Below are 16,681 nucleotides of genomic sequence, written 5' to 3' on the forward strand. Positions count from 1 at the left end.
AGTGACACAGTATGTGTTCTGCTGTTTTTTCGTCTTCGTTACACATTCTGCAGGTATCGTCTTGTGTAATGCCTAAGAAATACAAAAAGAGTAATTTGTATTTGATTTTAAATAGAGCAAAAATAATCACCTTTTTTTATTTGAATTTTTATTATTTTTACTTTCGTATAATACCCGATGGTATTTTTTTGTTAACATATTCGCTGTTGTCTTTGGAGACTTCAAAATTTTTCGTTTCGCTTCAGCTGCATACTAGACTTAAGGAAGCAAAGTCCGAGGTATAGTAGCCCTTCCTATTGTAGTTAACATGTTTTTATCTGTGTAGATCACTTTATAGTGTGTTACATAGAGATTATCAGCCCTATTCTGCTATCCATGGGGGGGAAGCCAAATTCACGTCGGTAATATGGGTAATGTTGTTTGTTATTCCACTATTCACGTGAATGAACTTGCTCCATACATTTGCTATCCGCATAAAAAATGTTGCGGATCTGTCACATTTGGTGGTAAAAATTAATTCACTATCTTTAAAATTAAGTTAAATGCCACTTTTTATAAATTTTTAAGTATGTGTTGATATGTTGATCCGCCAATGCCCGTATAAAACCTTGGGTATTATTACAGTCGACATCTGTAAATTTGAAAACAAAAACAAAATAAAAAATACCTACATAAATATATGAAAAAAAAGGTATTCGCTGACTAAGATTAACTAACCCCAATTGTGTTTGAGTTTTTTAAGTGCTTATATATAAAAAAAAAAAAAATAATAAAAACACTGCATTATTTAATTATTTTTGTTTGCATAATAAATTGGCACAATAATTTTGGTTCAAAGCGTTGTTTTTAAGTGATCATAGAGAAGAAAAGAAATAATAACATTACATACTTAATACTAATATATAAAATAAACTTTTTGCTCTTTAACTCTCTTCTCTCCTCTTTTTACACGATCAAGAAAACAACTGTCAACTTCAAGCCCTAGAATGAATACAACTCCCACGAACTATTCAAAAAACTCACCATCTCTTTTAAATAAAATGAACAGAAAAAATGAGAATTCTTCTTCCAAAAAAACTCCATCCACCAAAAATTCGTCGACCACTGATGCTGTCACCACTGTTTTCTCTTCTCCCGCTCCAAATGTGCTTGTTGTTGATGCTGCCGCTTTTGTTCCTGTTGCTCGCGTTCCCGATATTGCTGCTTCTCCTTCTTGTGGTGCCACTGATGATTCTCTTAATAATGTGTCAAAAAAGCTTGTAGATGTATCTCCTTTCAATTTCTCTGCTCAAACTGAAATATTATAAATTGAAAAATATCAAATTTTCTTCGTGTTTCATCGCGGAAAATGGTAAATAATTGTTTAAAAATTAGTGGTGTGCGCGGTTTATCGGTTTTTGTTCGTTTTTCGTCGGTATTTTAAACAATTAAGAATTCGGTAGCTGACATTGGTCGCCAAAGTGTCATGTTTTGACAATCTGGCGACCAAAGTCAGTTCGGAATATATTACCTTTTTATGTGTACTGTGTGTCCAACAAAATGGACAGAATAACTCGCGATTTGACACAATTAGAAGAAAAGGTATCACAAATAGAGAAACGTTGCACTGAAATAGATAAGATTCGAGAGAATATAAACAAAACCAACATGAAAATAGAACACTGCGCGCTTGCTTCAGCATCCGACGATGATACTAAAACTGAATTAGAAAGCTTTAAATTAAAATTGCACACTATGGAAATAAAAATCTTGCTGTAGAGTGTAGATGTTATACTAATTGGAATACCGTACACACCAAACGAACAACTAAAAAATATATTTAATCTAATATGTCACTGCTTAGATTTCCAACCACCTCAAATCTCCGGTATTTTTCGATGTAAGCCGCAGACAAATTCAATTATAATTATTAAATTTCTTAGCGCAAACGACAAAATAAACACGATAAAAGCACTCTCTGAATATCGTAAGTCAAATTCTCGAAACCTGAGCTTACATGAAATTGATTCGAATTTCCAAGCGGACACATTTATATACATGAAAGCTTAACCACCGAAATCGAGAACTTCTTCGCAATGCAATTGAAATGAAAAGAAAACACCATCTATTCTCTGCTTTTACCGCCAGTGGCCTTGTATATGTTACAATTCACAAAAATGAACCACCTGTATGCTTTAGAAGCTTAAAAGAACTATACGAAATTAACTCTGCACACTCAAACAACAACGACAATAACATTAACTCTGACCTTCAATCATCGCAGCTTATTATGCAGGAACATGATAATAGCCCTGTTCCATTGGAGGTGGTTGTTTACTACTAGTAGATGTTTTGGTTAATCTAGTACTATCATCTACTCATGCTCTTCTTCCCGAGTAGATACGATTTGTATTGAATTCGTTGAAAGTGCGTTCCATTGAAAATTGCTAGTTAACTACTTGTAGTACTTTGCAACCTCCCAAAGGAACAAGGCTAATGATAACACATAAAAACAAAAACTATGACTATGCTTAGCCGTTCCAGTACATTTCTTATGTTTGTACTTCATAATATTTTGATACTATTTTTATTACTTTTTTCATTAATATTTTTTTCTTTTGTATTTAATATTTATATTTTCAAATTAACCAATTTATTTATTTATAATTTTTCTCATTTTATTGATTACAATGCTTTTTCATTTGCTAACTTTTCTTCTTTTTCAATTTTCTCTTATTCTTTCATTTATTTCCTACAATTTATTCTTTTTTTCCCATATCAAAAGTGCCTTCTTACGACATTATCATCTGCTGGTTATCTGAATTTAAATAATGTCAATGTTTCATAATGCAATACATGGCAATTCTGGCTGCAATTTTGCACACTTAGTGATGAATTGTCTATCTAAAGGCTTAACTACATACACCACTTTTTGAAAAAGTACAAAAGTGAAAAGATTTTTTTTCTGGCTATCGCAATTGTTTTGTGATAAAGAGTATACAAATTATATTTTAGACCAAAAAATAAGCTTTCTGCATCATTTGTTTTAATTTTTCATCCCGAAAAACTTTACAAAAATGAGTTTGAAAATGTTCACTTTTGTACTTTTTTACTTTTTGAGCCAATGTAGTTAAGGCTTAACCCTTCAAGCAAACAAGTCCGACCTCGGTCCGAATCCGCTTCACCTCAGGCGGAGCTGAGTCCGACTTCGGCTCAGAAACGGGTCCGAAGGCAGCTCAAACTAGTATGGAAATTATAATCACCGCGAGGTCGATTGCATATGTATTGGTGTGGTGAAAGTCTCCACTCCAAGAAAACGGAGCCGAAGTCGTATCCGAGTCTGAGCTGCGAAAACCTACCAGAAAAGGGAACAAAAACAGAAATGACGCATTTGCGTCATTTTTTTTTTCTTATGAATACTACATTGAACGGCAAACCGGAAAATAATCTATATCACTTTGAGGTTTTGGGTGCTATCCACCTGGTGCCGTGATGCCAAGTGTCAATACAAAAAGCAGCTCCAGCGGGCTTTATCCCAACTAACATTTCAGCTTCGGTTAAGGTATTACAAAAGCTACATTTCAGCTTCTTTTAAACTTTAGTAAGGTTGTTGGGCATGGAAAAAGGAGAACGTTATACAAATTTGACCCTCTATAAGGATCTTAAACGAAGCTTTACCGAAGCTTTGAGATTTGACAGATAGCTTTGGAAGAGCTTGTATAGCTCTTTAATACATGTCTTATCGAAATTAAAAAAAAAAAACTACAAAAACAAAAAAGAATTCTTTTTTAACTGGTTTTAAATCATGAATTTTATCTTTTGATCTGATATTAAATATAACATTCCATTAGTTTTTAGTATATCTATTAATAATAATTTTAAAAGTATGTAGCGTGTCTACACGGCAGTTTTTACCTTGCGTGTAAACACACTACATCCCTGCCTAAGTATTCAGTTCGAAATGTACATAAAATGCATACCATTTTCCTTTTTAACTGTACGTTAAGTTTGACATGCCGCCATGGCATTTCCTTTTTATTCATTCTATTCTCGATCGTGGCTTTGGCAAGTTGCCTTTTCTTTTGCACTTAAAATCTTAAACTTATTATCTTAAAACTAAAACTTAAAACTAACTTAAGAACTAACTTATAATTTAATAAGGAATATTATATATACCATTAATTAGTTCGCGTTATTAATAATAAAAGTATTATGCCTATAAGAGGGCACAAAGTATATAATTTTTTACCACACCCAGGATTCGAACTTCGTATCTGCTTGGTGGTAGTCTACCACTCTACCCACTCGGCCATCCTAGTATATTCATTAATGAAATCAAAAACTCAATTAGTTCAAATAGCAAAAAAATGTCCGAGCTAAATTATTCAATGTCAAAACCAAGCTAACCGAGCTAGATTATTTAATATCAAAACCAAAAATCAAATACAAACCTTGGTAATTTCTGTAAAGCTTCTATAAATTCATTAAACAGGCTAATAAGAAAAACAAGCTTTCTTCGTTTAAGTTTCTTTAATAGTATTTAAACAACTTATTAGAAGTTGTTATACAAGTCTGAACTTATATAAGCAGTTAAATTCTGAAGCAAGCTTAATATAAGCTGTATACAAAGTAGAACCTGCGAGATTTCAATTTATAGAAGCTGTTGTGCTAGTTGGGTAGCGGCGATGTTTTCCGCTTCGAGATAATACCCTCCGAGGTGACGTCGACGTGTATTGATTAAGCAATTACAGTGACACAGTATGTGTTCTGCTGTTTTTTCGTCTTCGTTACACATTCTGCAGGTATCGTCTTGTGTAATGCCTAAGAAATACAAAAAGAGTAATTTGTATTTGATTTTAAATAGAGCAAAAATAATCACCTTTTTTTATTTGAATTTTTATTATTTTTACTTTCGTATAATACCCGATGGTATTTTTTTGTTAACATATTCGCTGTTGTCTTTGGAGACTTCAAAATTTTTCGTTTCGCTTCAGCTGCATACTAGACTTAAGGAAGCAAAGTCCGAGGTATAGTAGCCCTTCCTATTGTAGTTAACATGTTTTTATCTGTGTAGATCACTTTATAGTGTGTTACATAGAGATTATCAGCCCTATTCTGCTATCCATGGGGGGGAAGCCAAATTCACGTCGGTAATATGGGTAATGTTGTTTGTTATTCCACTATTCACGTGAATGAACTTGCTCCATACATTTGCTATCCGCATAAAAAATGTTGCGGATCTGTCACATTTGGTGGTAAAAATTAATTCACTATCTTTAAAATTAAGTTAAATGCCACTTTTTATAAATTTTTAAGTATGTGTTGATATGTTGATCCGCCAATGCCCGTATCATAGCCTTGGGTATTATTACAGTCGACATCTGTAAATTTGAAAACAAAAACAAAATAAAAAATACCTACATAAATATATGAAAAAAAAGGTATTCGCTGACTAAGATTAACTAACCCCAATTGTGTTTGAGTTTTTTAAGTGCTTATATATAAAAAAAAAAAAAATAATAAAAACACTGCATTATTTAATTATTTTTGTTTGCATAATAAATTGGCACAATAATTTTGGTTCAAAGCGTTGTTTTTAAGTGATCATAGAGAAGAAAAGAAATAATAACATTACATACTTAATACTAATATATAAAATAAACTTTTTGCTCTTTAACTCTCTTCTCTCCTCTTTTTACACGATCAAGAAAACAACTGTCAACTTCAAGCCCTAGAATGAATACAACTCCCACGAACTATTCAAAAAACTCACCATCTCTTTTAAATAAAATGAACAGAAAAAATGAGAATTCTTCTTCCAAAAAAACTCCATCCACCAAAAATTCGTCGACCACTGATGCTGTCACCACTGTTTTCTCTTCTCCCGCTCCAAATGTGCTTGTTGTTGATGCTGCCGCTTAAAAATTAGTGGTGTGCGTGGTTTATCGGTTTTTGTTCGTTTTTCGTAGGTATTTTAAACAATTAAGAATTCGGTAGCTGACATTGGTCGCCAAAGTGTCATGTTTTGACAATCTGGCGACCAAAGTCAGTTCGGAATATATTTATTTTTTTTTTCGTTGATTTTTTTTTATTTTGACAAACAAACTTTTATTTTTAATCAGAATAAATACAATATAAAACTTAAAATACAATAAGTCTTTTAATTCATTTACTGTTGCTGCTGGTTGTTGGTGTTGTGCAGAATTGTTCCATTTCGCTAATGAAGTCGTCTCACGCCAAAATATTTTTTTTTTCATTTTTCGAACTTCCACTTCCCGGTTGCACATTGAAAATCGCGACTTGCAAACACTACATTTTTCATATTTCATTTCTCATAGTAAATTTTACATATTTTTGTATAATGATTTAATATGTTAAAAACAATTAACTATACAAGACACGACGCAAAACACTTCACAAATGGAATAACAAAATGACGCAGTTTTTTTTTTTGTTGCCCTTGTCTTTCCTACGTTCTTTTTTCCTTTTCACTCTTTTTCACCACCCTTCTCCTTCGACCATGTGTTCATACACAAAAATTTGTAAGTGTGTGAGTGCAACCCCGTTTTTCGCGTTCTGAGGTCGGAGTGTCTTTGCTGAGCTCCGTTTTCTTGCTTGAAGTGAATCCTTAGAGGACATAATATATGGAGTGCTTGTTCCTATACCTAATAGGTACATTGTAACGCCATATGCATGGATAGGGGTCGCTGCCTTCGTTTTTCAATGAGAGTCCGGTTGTAAATAAACACGCTTTTTGATGACAGCCATCAAATGAAAATAAAATGGAGGCATGCACTCATCTAAAAAGTTCAAGAAACTACAGCCCTCTATAAAAGCTTCAAGGAACTAACAGTACAAGCATTCCATATATTATATCCTCTAAGATCTAACCCTTCAAGCAAGAAAACGGAGCTCAGAAAAGACACTCCGACCGCAAAATGCGAAAAACAAGGTTGCACTCACACACTTGCAACTTTTTGTGTATGAACACAAAGTGGAAGGAGAAATCGTGGTGAAAATACTGTAACGATGAATTACTGAACTACTTTTAAGATAAAAGTCTGAACACACTACCTACTACTGCAAAGGTAGAAATGTGAACGGACGGACGGTATGAAGTGCCAACCCTGGAAAGGAAGTTTCGAGAGGCAGGGACGAGAGCCTTCGAGGACGTTCTCGAGTCTCGAGATTCCGGTATAAAAGGGCAGCGTAGACACCGACCGGATACAGTTTAATCTTGAAAGTGAAAGAGTACAGTACAAAGTGAAATAAAGTGTTGCGAATTGTTAGTAGTAAATAAAGTGATTTGCACCCCAGGAACGAAGACGAAGCTTTTTGCCGACGACTCCATCACATATGCGACATCACTTTCCCCCGAAATAGCTGCCAGGATAGTGGAGGACCACATCAGGAACTTATGGGACTACTACCTAAAATGGGGATTGAAGATAAACAGCAACAAGACCGAGCTCATTTGCTTCAGGCCACCAACAACAGCAACGAGAGGACGCAGAGCTTTTGCATCACGCTGTGATGACATAAGTATAAAGCTTCCAGACAACACGGAGATAAAGGTACAAACAACAAACAAGTACCTAGGAATCAACTTTACCAACCGGTTCAAGTTCAACAACCACGCAGCCTTAATGGTGAAGAGAGCCAACTTTTCCCTTCACTTGGTCCATCCGCTTCTCAGGAAACGGAACGGATTGAGCAAGAAGACGAAACTTTTAGTTTATAAGCAGCTAATCCGGCCAGTAGTGACATATGCCTGCCCCATATGGTTCACCATTTCCCCAACATCAATGAAGAAGATCCAGCTATTCGAAAGGAAGATACTTCGCATCTGTACAGGACTACAGCGACACCCAGTGACGAGAAGATTCTACCCAACCAAAAAATTGTACGAAGAGGCAAAATTGATACCCATAGATCAATTTATGCGGCAGCTTTCAACGAAGATCATCAGGAACCTGGAAAACCATCCGAACTTAGCGTTTGCACTGACTATGGAAGCAGCAGAACAGGCTTCTCAAGGCGTTCATCGGATAAGAGAAGTTGCAGTGGAGGAATGCTCTTGTCAAAAACTCGCATTCCAAAGAAACCAGCGAGACGGAGCTGCTCGATGCTGGAACTGTAACAAGACAGGACATCTCCAGCGGCAGTGCAGACTGCCACCAAGAAGAACTCCTTGCCAACACTGTGGAAACAGGAATATTGCCCAACAACAGGTAAGCGATACAACAAACACTCATGCTCATCTTGATTCCCATTCGGGAAACGACAGTGGAGGCGACCATAAACAACAAAAAACACGTGGCTACAATTGACACCGGTGCCACCGCCTCTATTGTACGAAGAGACTTGGTGAAGATGACATGGCTACATAACACCAACAGCTACCGTCTGAAGACCGCCACAGGAGAAGCAGCAAGGGTGTACGGTGAAGTTCGTCTTACGATCCGTATGGCAGAACTAGAGTTTTCGCATGTGTTTTTGGTGGCAGATATATGTGACGAGTGCATCATTGGAATCGACTTCATGAAGGACCATGAAATCATTTTGGATATAGGTAATCAAGTCCTGAAATACAGAAATGTGGAGATCCCAATGGTCTATGACAACGAAAATTCAACAACAATTAGAACTGTCATCAAAGAAGACATGTGCCTGCCTCCTTCTTCAGAAGTTTTTGTGTGGACGAAACTAAAGGGGAATATTGGAAGCCATCGATACCTCATGGTTGAGCCAGAAGTTGAACAAAGTTCCCAAAACGTCATCATCGGGAAGACTCTTGTGGCACCAAAGAACAACATGGTACCTGTACGGATACTTAACATCAAACCGTACCCAATCAAGCTTAAGAAAGGAGAAGTTGTCGGGCAATGTGAATCTGTGGCCGCAATAACTAAGATCAACGAGGTGGATACACAGATGACTATGAACTCGGTGAAACTAAAGAAACAAATTCTCAAATCAGTCAACATCAGCTTAATGTTGCGGGAAGTCTTCTTCATGAATATGCTTATATTTTCTCTTCACCCAGCCGGACACAACTGGTGCAGCATCGAATCGATACAGGAGATGCTAGGCCGATTCGTCAACCAGCAAGACGTCTCCCGTTGGCCAAACAAGGTGAAGTTGAAGAAATGATAACAACAATGAAGAAAGACAGGCTTATCGAAAATTCCAAAAGCCCTTGGGCATCACCGGTAGTTCTCGTCAAAAAGAAGGATGGAAGCACTCGATTTTGTGTCGACTACCGAAGGCTGAATGATGTGACGAAGAAAGACAGTTACCCACTACCAAGAATCAGCGATACTCTAGATGCAATGGAAGGAGCACAATGGTTTTCGACTTTGGATTTGAAGAGTGGCTACTGGCAGGTAGAAATCCATCCAAAGGATCGGGAGAAGACGGCTTTCTCCACAGGGAACGGTCTGTGGCAGTTTAATGTCATGCCGTTTGGGCTATGCAATGCCCCAGCTACTTTTGAGCGCTTGATGGAGTGCGTTTTGAATGGATTAACCTAGAAATCTTGCCTAGTCTATTTAGATGATGTCATCGTTTACGGAAAAACATTTGATGACCATTGTGAAAACCTAAAGGCTGTATTCCAGAGGCTACGAGAAGCACATCTTAAGTTGAATCCAAAGAAATGTGCACTTTTCAAGACCGAGGTTAAATATTTGGGGCATATCATCTCATCCCAAGGAGTGAAGACTGATCCTGAAAAAGTTGACACTGTGAAGAACTGGCCAACCCCTCAGGACAAGCATCAACTTCGGAGTTTCCTCGGTCTGGCAACGTACTATCGACGATTTGTGAAGGATTTTGTGAGAATCGCCAAAAGCTTGCACCAACTTACGGAGAAGGGTAAACCCTTTAAATGGTCAGCTGAGTGTGAGAAAAGCTTTCAGGAACTGAAGCTGCGGTTATGTGAAGCTCCTGTGCTGGCCTATCCGACTCCAGGCAAACAATTCATCATTGACGCAGATGCAAGTAATGTTGGAGTTGGTGCTGTTTTATCGCAAGTTCATGACGGAGAAGAAAAAGTCGATGCCTATTTCAGCAAGGTACTCTCGAAACAAGAAAGAAACTATTGCGTGACCAGAAGGGAACTTCTAGCTCTAGTATTGGCAACAAAGCACTTCCATAAGTACATCTATGGACAGAAGTTCCTTCTTCGCACAGATCATGGTGCACTAAATTGGCTTTTGAACTTCAAAAATCCAGAGGGTCAAGTAGCAAGATGGATCGAGATACTTCAGACGTATCAATGTCAGATTCAACATCGAAGAGGAAAACTGCATTCAAATGCAGACGCATTATCTCGGCGCCCGCCCGTGCAATCAAGACTGCAAGCACTGCACACGACTAGAAGAAAAGGAAGTTGTCGCTGTTAGAAGAACGAGAGCTGATCCCATTTGCGGCTGGAGTAGTGAAGAACTCAGAATGGCCCAACAGATTCGGACATCGAACCCATCCTTGCATGGAAGGAACATCAAGAGAAACCAGAATGGGCCGACATCTCCGACCGAAGCTCCACTCTAAAAGCATATTGGGCACAATGGGACTCACTTCATGTGCAAGAAGGGCTACTCAGGCGTAAGTGGGAATCCGCAGATGGTAAATCCTATGTAATGCAGCTAGTCGTACCTCAGTCAAAGGTAAATGATGTTCTCCGAGAGATGCACGGTGGAACTTCTGGAGGCCATTTAGGCATCAACAAGACGCTGGAAAAGCTACGACAGCAATTCTACTGGTTACGTATGAGAGAAGACGTTGAAAAGTGGTGCCGAAAATGTGATACTTGTGCCGCTAGCAAAGGACCAGCTAGAAAAATCCAAAGCAAGATGCAACAGTACAATGTGGGTGCACCTTTTGAGAGAATTGCAGACGTAGCAGGTCCTTTTCCCGAAAAAAACAACGGAAATCGATACATCCTTGTAGTGATGGACTACTTCAGCAAATGGCCTGAGGCATTTGCCATTCCAAACCAGGAAACCAAAACAGTTGTGGATAAGATTGTCTTTCATTGGGTGAGCAGGTTCGGAGTACCCATGGAACTTCATTCCGACCAAGGAAGGAACTTCGAATCTAAGATTTTTCAAGAGGTTTGCTCACTCCTTGGCATCAAGAAGACGCGAACAACACCGCTTCATCCACAATCTGATGGGATGGTTGAGCGATTTAACAGGACACTTAAGGAACACCTGTCAAAAGTAGTCAATGATAATCAACGAGACTGGGACCGACATTATTCCATTATTCTTGATGGCTTATAGAAGTGCAACACATAGTTCTACTGGACATACACCATCGGAAGTCCTATTTGGCTCAACAATACGCTTGCCAAGTGAGATAAAATTTGGAAGTGTTATAAACGAGCCACATGAAATGGATGAGCACGTAGATAACCTGAAAGGAACACTGGCTGACATTCATCAACGGACAAGGACAAATATAAAAGCGTCTAGTGACAGGATGAAAACAAGATATGACGCACGAGCGACATCAACAGGGTTTCAAGAAGGAGAACTTGTTTGGTTTTACAATCCCCACCGACAAAATGGACTATCACCGAAGCTACAGCAAAACTGGGAAGGCCCTTACACAGTAATAACCAGAATTAACGACGTGGTTTACCGTATACAAAGAGGGGTAAGAGGCAAACTAAAGGTAGTTCATTGTGACCGTTTACATCGTTATAATGGTGAAAGAAGCAATGGAGTTGTTCGGGACGAACAATCCTAAGAGGGGGGCAATGTAACGATGAACTACTGAACTTAAGATAAAAGTCTGAACACACTACCTACTACTGCAAAGGTAGAAATGTGAACGGACCTTTAGTAATTAAGAAAATATCCCACTGAACACATCTCAAAATATCCCACTGAACACATCTCAAAATATCCCACTAGACGGGAAGTATGAAGTGCCAACCCTGGAAAGGAAATTTCGAGAGGCAGGGACGAGAGCCTTCGAGGACGTTCTCGAGTCTCGAGATTCCGGTATAAAAGGGCAGCGTAGATACCGACCGGATACAGTTTAATCTTGAAAGTGAAAGAGTACAGTACAAAGTGAAATAAAGTGTTGCGAATTGTTAGTAGTAAATAAAGTGATTTAAAAGTGTGTTTGTTTGAGCGAATAATAAAAGTAAATTGAGTTGAAATAAAGTGTGTTCTTATTTGAATGGAAATATAAGTGGAAATTAAATAAGTTTTATTGTGAACCCGAAATAAAACGTTACAATACCAATACATATGCTTCGCGGTGATTATAATTTCCATACTAATTTGAGCCGCTGAGGGACCCGTTTCGTAGTCCTGGTCGGACTCACGTCGGAGCCGATTCGGACCGAGGCCGGACTTGATTGCTTGAAGGGAAGGGAAGGGAAGGGAAGGGAAGGAAGGGCTTCAAGGTATGTCATTTTAACGCTAGAAGTTTGAACGCTTGTAAATTTGATTACATTAAGGATGTTTTTTATGGTGTGGAAGTAGATGTAATTTTTGTGAGTGAAACTTTTTTTTTTTAATAACATGTATATATACACAGTACGAGCTTTAGGAAAGGAGGAAGGGATGTAAAAGGAGATACCGATGCACATTGGTTTTAAAGTTCTGAACATTAAAATGGGAGGGAAAAACTGAGGCGGGTAATGCATTCCACATTCTAGTAGTACGACTAAAGAAAGAATCTCTGTATTTGACGGTACGTCCGAAGTTGGGCTCAAGTGTAAACTGATGGGCATTCCTTGAAGTACGAGTATCACGGTTGAATTGTTTAAGGGGAGGAATTCAGCTAGCTATTTCATTAGAACATTTTTTTAAAAAGTACCTATAAAATAAGGACAGGCATTCCGGCGGTGCTCAAGGGGTGGGATTGTACCAGTAATGGACCTATCACCTATCATTTTAAAAGCTCTATTTTGAATTCTATCCAAATAACTCAAGTGGGTCTTAGGAGCACCTGCCCAGATATGGGAATTATACTCGAGCTTTGGACGAATATATTCTTTATAGATTTATAGCCAGATCAGAAGGGGCGAAATATTTCTTACATCTTCGGAGGAAACCTAAGCATTTCGCAGAGTTTTTGGCTACATCGAATATGTGCTCATTCCACAAAAGGTGGTTTGTAATGGACATACCTAGAATCGAAAGCTGATCAGTTTCCTCGATGCAAGTACCACTCATGGATAGTGGCAAACGGGGAAGGTTTCGTTTTAATGATAGGAAGCAGCATTGTGTTTTAGAAGCATTAAATTCTACGCGGTTTCTTATTCCCCATTGGACAATGCATTCGAGATCAGAATTTAATGAGCTTATCATATTTTGCCGTTGGAGTTCCACATCCGAAGGACATGGGTGTGAATCTTCAAACGAATATGAAAAGCTGAGGGTACTATCATCTGCGAAACAATTTAATGGATTAGAAGTTTCAGAGAGCAAATCATTAATGAAAATGAGAAAGAGAGTCGGAGATAAAACGGAGCCCTGGGGCACACCAGCGTTTATATTGTGGGTTTCAGACTTGAATCCATCCAAAACGATTTGAATTGAATGGTTCGAAAGGTAATTTCTAATCCAACGAAGAAGAGATTCATCAATACCGAATGCAAGCATTTTCGATAAGAGAGCTTGATGCCAAACTCTATCAAATGCCTTTGAAATATCAAGCGCAACAATCTTACTTTCTCCAAATCGATGTAAAGATTTGTTCCACTGATCGGTGAGGTAAACCATCAAATCACCAGTGGCTTCCGTTCTTCAAGATATTTCCTAAGCTGAAAATTAATCAGCGTTTCCATGACCTTTGAAAGAAGGGACGTAAGTGCAATCGGACGATAGTTAGAGGGTGAAGAAGATTCGCCTTTTTTAGGGACAGGCTGGACAAATGCTGTTCTCCATCCACTCGGAAAGAGACCTGTAGAGTAGGACAGATGGAAAAGCTTACGCAGTGGTTTTGCCAGCGTAGAAGCCCAACAAACATTATCCCTTCTATAAAGCTTTACAGGAGCAATATTAACACCTGTAAAGCTTTATAGGAGCAAATTTGTTAGTCGGGAGAACACCTCTTCAGAACTATGAGAGGGATACTATCCGGGCCAGCGGATTTGTGTATGTCAAGGTCTTTAAGAACTCTAGCCACTGCACGAGTCCGAAAAAAGATAGGTCCCATAAAACTATTTACTCGCTCAAGTGAAGGGGGAGTCATGACACTTTCTGTTAACGTTGAATTGGCAGCGAACTGCCTGACGAGAAGGTAAGGTTGCCTTTCTCAAGAGAACTAACAAAAGGAGTGTCACTGTAAACGAGCGTTGGAACCGAAGATGTTGTAGATTTTCGAATATTTTTCACAAATGACCAAACATTTTTACTACCTGTGGGACACTGTAGTATTTTTTGTCTTAATTTTTGCTCATGCAAAAATTTGATTCGTCGAATATGGGCGTTGCTGGCCTTTCTAGCTTGCTTAAATCTTATCCGATTTTCCTCAGTGGGGTTGGCTTTATAATAACGGAACATTACCTCTTTTTCCCTGATAACCTCTTTGCAGCTCGAATCAAACCACGAATTCTCTTTCGGTTTGATTGTTTTAGCCCTATTCGGGATAAAATTTCTCATTCCGGAGAGAATTAAGTTTGTGATCATATCTGTACTGGAATCAACGTCACTATCGAGGAAACATATCGACCAGTTAAAGTTTTTGAAAAAAAGGTTGAGACCCTCCCAGTTGGCTTTCTCATATTGCCAAACAGTTCTCTTAGGAGTTTTTTCTTTAACTGGATTTTTTTGACAAGAGGAATTCGCAGATATGACACAACGATCTGATGTGCCTAGAGGCGATAATACACTTACAGTGTATTTATCAGGGTCAGAGGTAAGAAACAAGTCTAGAGTATTTTCAGCCCGACCAGCGACGTCCGAAATTCGAGTCGGCTCGTTAACTAGTTGAGTTAAGTGGTTTAACTCGGCAAAAATCGCAACATACCTTCCTTCGGGTGTTGTCTGGCCCGAAATGCGAAGCCAAGAAGAATTGTGTACATTGAAATCGCCCGTAGTGACGATTTCAGTGCGAGGGTGAAGGGTAACAATCCTTTGAATGGAGTCGGATAGAGCATCAAATTCATTAGAAGTTAAATTACTATCCAGATTTGGACTTCGATAAATAAAACATGTATGGATGATGCGCTTGTTAATTGTAAATTTGAACCACATGAAGTTAAAATTAGTGTTAATGCACTGACCGTATTGTGATTGAAGTTGATAGGCAACATCATTTCGAATATAAAAGGCGAGACCGGGGTGAGAAAAGAATAATGGCACCAAGCAATACCCATTAAGATTGAATTCAGAACATTCTGAATTTTTACTTATTTGGGTCTCACCTAGTGCCAAAACAGCTGGCCTGTTTTGCACAGTATAAATGTACACATCGCAAAAATTCGATCTAAGCCCACGAATGTTGGCATAATCGACCCTGAAATTACCTACCATTTAAATATACTAAAACTTTAAAAAACCTTATCCTACAATTACCTATATTGAATGTCTTACATAAATTGCAATTTGAGCTTCAACAAAACAAATTGTCACTAGTGTTATGCCTTAGTGACAATTTGTATCGATCCGAGCCTGGTTATTTATTAACACATACAATAATCTATCTGGAGTCGAACTGATAACGATTGCGGCATTATGAGAAGAAGCTCCACTCACAATACTATACAATCATTAAGCTAATTCGACTGCGAGAATGATGGGGGAAGGAAAAGAAGGAAAACTCGTTATGCACATGCACTGAAGACTATTATTTAGAGGTGCGAGACTTTTTTTTCTGATTTGGCGATGCTACGGTTGTTGTTGTTATTGTATTTGCATTTTTTTTTTGGTATTATATTATTTGGTTAGGGACAGTGAACTATTGTTTGTTTTTTTTTTCTTATTGTGGGAGAGGAACTGAGGTGTTGTTGTTGTTTGTTATTGCACTTTTTATGAATTTATTTTATATGCACGCCGCGAGGTTATTTTTTTTTTGTTTAATTTGTGGGTTTTATGCATTATTATTTTTGGTTTAATGAGCTTTTTTTTTTTTTTTAATAATTATTTGTTGTAAACAAAAATAAAAACACAAATGACAGGTACTATGTAAAAAAAATAATTAAAAACACAACGAGAACACTCTTTTCCGACGGGACGAGACTTTCACACGTGCGTTGCCGATGGGAGGCAAATTGGCACTCGAAAAAAAACTTGGTTTTATCCTGAAATTCCTGATACCATCCGAAATCTACCTAATTACACTCTGATACGGAATGATCGATGCACTACAACAATAGGGGGTAGTTTTGCAATTTACTGAAGGTCGTCCTTAAATTGTAAAATGTTAGGGAAGTCCGATAATAATGGTGTAGAATTTATTATATTAGAAATTTCAAATTCGGGTGCCTATTGTTTCGCCTTTTTTACTTCGATTTCTTTTATTTCGTTTTTGACACAATTTTTTTTTATTAGTTCGCCATCCTTTATATGGGTTTTCGTTTACTTCGTATTTCGATCACTTCACCCAACTTTAAATTCGCCTTGTGTCTTCTTGATTTTTATTTATTTCGCATTTTCATTACAAGTCCAATGAGTTGTTTCGCCAAGGTTCATTTCGCTTTTAGTTTATTTTGGCATCTAGTTATTCCGTCTTC

At 37.8% G+C, this 16,681-nt stretch overlaps 1 long non-coding RNA gene across 1 annotated transcript; it reads right to left on the reverse strand.

The window, feature by feature from the left end:
- Positions 1 to 787: 787 nt before the first annotated feature.
- On the reverse strand, positions 788 to 2,242 carry LOC129907630 (uncharacterized). Its single transcript, XR_008771098.1, has 3 exons — positions 1,796 to 2,242; positions 1,511 to 1,699; positions 788 to 1,293 (listed from the first exon to the last, which is right to left on the reverse strand). It is a non-coding gene; the product is annotated as an uncharacterized LOC129907630 (long non-coding RNA).
- Positions 2,243 to 16,681: the final 14,439 nt, after the last annotated feature.

This window comes from Episyrphus balteatus, chromosome 1, assembly GCF_945859705.1.
Source record: "Episyrphus balteatus chromosome 1, idEpiBalt1.1, whole genome shotgun sequence".
Classification (NCBI taxonomy): Eukaryota; Metazoa; Arthropoda; class Insecta; order Diptera; family Syrphidae; genus Episyrphus; species Episyrphus balteatus.